Genomic DNA, 6,317 nt, shown 5'->3' with positions numbered 1-6,317 from the left:
AAAGAGGAGAGAGGGGGTGAAGCCAGGAGAAAGGCAAGGGAGAAGAGGAGGAGGAAGGAGGAGGCGGAGGAGAGGGAGGAGCAGTCCTCGTCTCACCCCACTTCGCTTAGTGACCGTTCAAAGTTACCACAGCGCTGGAAAAAAAAACCCCCACGTATCGCCGTTTTTCACACTTGGGACCGTTGCGGCCTCCTCAGGGTCACGTGATCAAAACTCAGCCGCGGGGAAACTGACTCGTACTTGTGACCGTCGCAGCCCTCCCCTTTGGCCCCCCTCTGACCAGCAAAGTCAATGGGGGGGGGAGGTAACCCAGACTCACCGTACCACCCTGCGATTAACAGCTGCAAGGTGTCACTCAACGCTCCGCGGCGAGCGACGTCGTAAAACGGGGCCCAAACTCCCTTCCCCCAAGGTCTCGCTTAGCCCCAGAAACGTGGAGCTCAAGGGCCGTCGTAACCCGAGGACTACCCGAACTGGCTTACCAAACGACGACTCGTTTCAGGCCGCGGATTCTCTCGGCCCGTCTCCCAGAAGGCGGCCGGATAATCCGCCCGGGAAGGTAAGAAAACGCAAACCTGGGTTTCGCCCGTATTCCGGAAAATTATGCGACGTGGTTCCCACGACGAAAAAAGCCCGTCTTACCTTAAAGACGATAAACCGCTCCGCACGTCCGGAACGTCGCAAATCTCTGCAAACGAAACAAAGACAAAAAATATATATAAAATAGTTCGGTTTTCGAGGAATTCTTTCTTTCCGAGAATAACTCGTCACAATAACCATTCAAGATTATCTTTTTTAAATAATTATCTTTAATGTGGGGGGGGAGGCGATTCGGGATTTCCCCTCCTCGGAAAATAAAGTGTTATCCAGGGAATGATCCAGATTTCCAAGCTACTTAAACCTTGTTGGGGATCAACTTCAATCAGGTGAATCTGCTTTGTAGGATTGAAGGATCCAAGTGGAGGACGGCGCGGGATCACTTCAGCCAGTCTCTCTAATTGAGCGAGTATTAATAATAATAATAATAATAATAATAATAATAATAATAATAATGACGATGATGATGATGATGATGATAATAATAAAATAATAATAATAATAAAGGTGGAAGGGACCATGGAGGTCATCTAGTCCAACCCCCTGCTCAGGCAGGAAACCCTAGACCATTTCAGACAAATGGCTGTCCAGTCTCTGTTAACTCATTAATCTTTATCATAATTCATATTAAGAGAATCCTCTATATTATTTCAATTTTTTTTAAACTCCTAAAGGGAGAAAACACTTTTTTTTAAGTTTGAATATTTTACTAGAACGAACGACAGAGTTGGAAGGGACCATGGAGGTCATCTAGTCCAACCCCCTGCTCAGGCAGGAAACCCTAGACCATTTCGGACATTATCGGATAATTCTCTCGCTAAGAGGATCTTACGAGTAACAAGTTCATTTCTTTTACAGGCGGTCCTCCACTTACGACGACAAATGAGCCCCACATGAAACGTGCTAAGTACCCCCGTCTACACTCACGCGATCAAACTTTGGACCCTTGGCAACCGACTCGTATTTATGACGGTCACGTCAGGGGGATCCGCTTTTATGCCCCCGCAACACAAAGTAATTCCCACCAATCATCTTTGCCATGTGGCCCTTGAGCTGAAGTCACCCGAGCAGTCCGGTAAGTTGTGTGTTGTGTAGGTCCCAGTTCCACAAAGACACACAACTGCACACCCCCGCAACCACACCTACAAACACAGATTTAGAGATCATGGGTTTCTGGAGGAGAATATTGAAAATGCAGACATTTGGCTTAATTAAATCTAGTCCTTTAAGACGGGTGGGTGCACTTCATCTCCCAGAATTCCCTAAAAATCATCGATACCAAAGAACTCCTCTCAAAGTATTCTGGCTCGGGAATTCTGGGAGTTGAAGTCCATCCCTCTTAAAGCAGGCTGGCTGGGGGATTCTGGGAGTGGAAGTCCTCCCCTCTTAAAGCAGGCCGGCTGGGGGATTCTGGGAGTGGAAGTCCTCCCCTCTTAAAGCAGGCNATAATAGTTGGAAGGGACCATGGAGGTCATCTAGTCCAACCCCCTGCTCAGGCAGGAAACCCTATACTATTTCAGACAAGGCTGTCCAGTCTCATAATAATAATAATAATAATAATAATAATAATAATAATAATAATAATAATAATAATAATAATAATAATAGTAATAGTAATAGTAATAATAATAATAATAATAATAAAAATAATAATAAAGTTGGAAGGGACCATGGAGGTCATCTAGTCCAACCCCCTGCTCAGGCAGGAAACCCTATACCATTTCAGACAAATGGCTATCCAGTCTCTTCATAATAATAATAATAATAATAATAATAATAATAATAATAATAATAATAATAATAATAATAATAATAATAATAATAGTAATAGTTGGAAGGGACCATGGAGGTCATCTAGTCCAACCCCCTGCTCAGGCAGGAAACCCTATACCATTTCAGACAAGGCTGTCCAGTCTCTTCATAATAATAATAATAATAATAATAATAATAATAATAATAATAATAATAATAATAATAGTTGGAAGGGACCATGGAGGTCATCTAGTCCAACCCCCTGCTCAGGCAGGAAACCCTAGACCATTTCGGAGAAATGGCTCTGTCCATTCTCTGTTACCTCATTAACCTTTATCATAATTCATATTAAGTAATTCCCACGAATCATCTTTACCATGTGGCCCTTGGGCTGAAGTCACCGGAGCAGACCGGGGAAGCTGTGTGTTGTGTGGGTCCCAGTGCCACAAAGACACACAACTGCACACCCCCCACAACCACACCTACAAACACAGATTTAGAGATCATGGGTTTCTGGAGGAGAATATTGAAAATGCAGACATTTGGCTTAATTAAATCTAGTCCTTTAAGACGGGTGGGTGGACTTCAACTCCCAGAATTCCCTAAAAATCATCGATAGCAAAGAACTCCACTCTCAAAGTATTCTGGCTCGGGAATTCTGGGAGTTGAAGTCCATCCCTCTTAAAGCATGCCGGCTGGGGGATTCTGGGAGTGGAAGTCCCCCCCTCTCAAAGCATGCCGGCTGGGGGATTCTGGGAATTGAAGTCCTCCCCTATTAAAGCATCCCGGCTGGGGGATTCTGGGAGTTGAAGTCCTCCCCTATTAAAGCATCCCGGCTGGGGGATTCTGGGAATGGAAGTCCTCCCCTCTTAAAGCAGGCCGGCTGGGGGATTCTGGGAGTGGAAGTCCTCCCCTCTTAAAGCAGGCCGGCTGGGGGATTCTGGGATTTGAAGTCCTCCCCTCTTAAAGCATGCCGGCTGGGGGATTCTGGGAGTTGAAGTCCACCCATCTTAACACATGCCGGTTGGGGGATTCTGGGAATTGAAGTCCTCCCCTCTTAAAGCAGGCCGGCTGGGGGATTCTGGGAGTTGAAGTCCACCCATCTTAACACATGCCGGTTGGGGGATTCTGGGAATTGAAGTCCTCCCCTCTTAAAGCATGCTGGTTAGGGGATTCTGGGAGTCAAACTCATCTCTTAAAGTGTGCCAGATGGGGAATTCTGGGAGTTGAAGTCCTCCCCTCTTAAACCATGCCAGATGGGGAATTCTGGGAGTGGAAGTCCTCCCTCTTAAAGCATGCCGGCTGGAGGATTCTGGGAGTTGAAGTCCTCCCCTCTTAAAGAATCCCAGCTGGGGGATTCTGGGAGTGGAAGTCCTCCCCTCTTAAAGCATGCCGGCTTAAATGATCCTGATCCAGCTTTCCTGATCGGGATCCCAGGAATTTACTCCCACGTAACGCCAAGCCCTCGAACGCCGAGGCGGCGTTCCAGAAACACGACGGGACTTGCCAAGCAATTAAAAAAAAAGAGAGATTTTATTCCAGCCACCAAATTAAACCTCCCTGGGCGACCGACAACATTTTCCGATCACGTTGCGTGTTGTGTTGCCATAACACAAGCCGCAGCGGTGAGCGTCCGTGCCTAAAACTAACTACGAGTGATTTAAAGAGGAAGCTTCGACGTTGCTTCGAATGACAGTTGGTCCTTGACTTACGACAGTTCACTTAGTGACTGTTTGACGCGACATTCGCAGTGAAGAAAAAAAAGGGACAGAAAACCGTTTTTTCCCAAGTTACGACTTACGAACCACAGAACTTCCGTTACTAAGCAAGACGGCGGGGGAGTTTGGCCCCCGTTTCGCGACCTGGCGTGCCACCGTTGTTAAATGAATCACCACAGGGGTTAGTTAGTCATACGTTCGTAAAATGAATCCGGCTTTGACTTTGCTGGTCCGAAGGTCGCTAAAGGGGATCACGTTACCCCGGGCCCGTCATAAATACGAGTCGATTGCCAACCGCTTGAATTTCGATCCCAGGACCCCGGGACGCTACGACCGTCGTAAATACGAGTCAGTTGCCAAGCTGTCTGAATTTTGATCACGTGACCCCGGGACGCTGGGACCGTCATAAATACGAGTCGGTTGCCAAGCGTATGAATTTTGATCACGTGATCCCGGGGCGCTGGGACCGTCATAAATACGAGTCGGTTGCCAAGCATCTGAATTTTGATCCCGTGATCCCCGGACGCTGCGACTGTCGTAAATACGAGTCAGTTGCCAAGCGTCTGAATTTTGATCCCGTGATCCCGGCACTCTGCGACCGTCGTAAATACGAGTCGGTTGCCGAGGGTCTGAATTTTGATCCCGTAACCACGGTACGCTGCGACCGTCATAAATACGAGTCGGTTGCCGAGAGTCTGAATTTTGATTCCGTGACACTGCGACCGTCGTAAATACGAGTCGGTTGCCAAGTGTCTGAATTTTGATCACGTGACCCCGGGACGCTGCGACAGTCATAAATACGAGTCGATTGCCAACCGCTTGAATTTCGATCCCAGGACCCCGTGACGCTGCGACCGTCGTAAATACGAGTTGGTTGCCAAGTGGCTGAATTTTAATCACGTGACCCCTGGACACTGCGACCGTCATAAATACGAGTCGGTTGCCAAGCGTCTGAATTTTGATCACGTGACCCCGGGACGCTGCGATAGTCACAAATACGAGTCAGTTGCCAAGTGTCTGAATTTTGATCCCGTGATCCCCGGACGCTGCGACCGTCGTAAATACGAGTCGGTTGCCAAGCGTCTGAATTTTGATCCCGTGATCCCGGCACTCTGCGACCGTCGTAAATATGAGTCGGTTGCCGAGCGTCTGAATTTTGATCACATGACCGAAGGGATGCTGTGACGGTCTCTGTGAAAAACGGTCGTTACGTCCCTTTCTTCAACACCATTCTAATTTCTAACAGCAACGAAACAAATCGTCGTAACTCGAGGACTTTTTTCCTGGATTTTCTCTGCATCTAAATTGCCCCCCCCTTTTTTTTTTAAAGATTTTCCCTCCCACTTTCAATACAGTCCTTAAAATGCCTTAATCCCTTTTCCACGACTGAGGATTTCTTTTAATTAAAAAAAAAAACACAGCCAACATAATCCTCGACTTACAACGGTTTCATTTAGCGACCGTTCAAAATTCCCCAAAAAAGTGACTCATGACCATTTTTCACCCTTACGACTGTCGCTTGCAGCCCCCTGGCCACGGAATCACAATTCGGACGCTGGGCAACCGACTCGTATTTACGACGGTCGCAGCGCCCTGGGGTCACGTGATCAAAATTCAGACGCTCGGCAACCGACTCGTATTTATGACGGTCGCAGCGTTCCGGGGTCACATGATCAAAATTCAGACACTGGGCAGCCGACTCGTATTTATGACGGTCGCAGCATCCCGGGGTCACGTCATTAAATTTCACATGCTTGCAACCGACTCATATTTATGACGGTCACAGAGTTCCGGGGTCACATGATGAAAATTCAGACGCTTGGCAACCGACTCGTCTTTATGACGGTCGCAGCGCCCCGGGGTCACATGATCAAAATTCAGACACTTGACAACCGACTCGTATTTATGACGGTCGCAGCGATCAAAATTCAGACGCTCGGCAACCGACTCGTACTTATGACGGTCGCAGCGTCCCGGGGTCACGTGATCAAAATCCAGACGCTCGGCAGCTGACTCGTATTTATGACGGTCGCAGCCTCCCGGATCAGGTGACCGCCTTTTACGGCCGTCTGACCAGCAAAGTGAATGGGGGAAGGCAGTGATTCGCTTAACGACGGTGGGAAGGCCGTAAAATGGGGCAAAACTGACTGAAGAACTGTCCCGTTTAACGACAGAAATTTTGGGCGGGATTGTGGTCGTTAAGCCGAGGATCACCTGTACGACAAATAAATAAAGAGGTAATTGCCGAAG

This window comes from Protobothrops mucrosquamatus, unplaced genomic scaffold (genome assembly GCF_001527695.2).
Source record: "Protobothrops mucrosquamatus isolate PMUCROS unplaced genomic scaffold, P.Mucros_1.0 scaffold5113, whole genome shotgun sequence".
NCBI lineage: Eukaryota > Metazoa > Chordata > Lepidosauria > Squamata > Viperidae > Protobothrops > Protobothrops mucrosquamatus.
Note: the sequence above shows the minus strand (reverse complement) of the source record.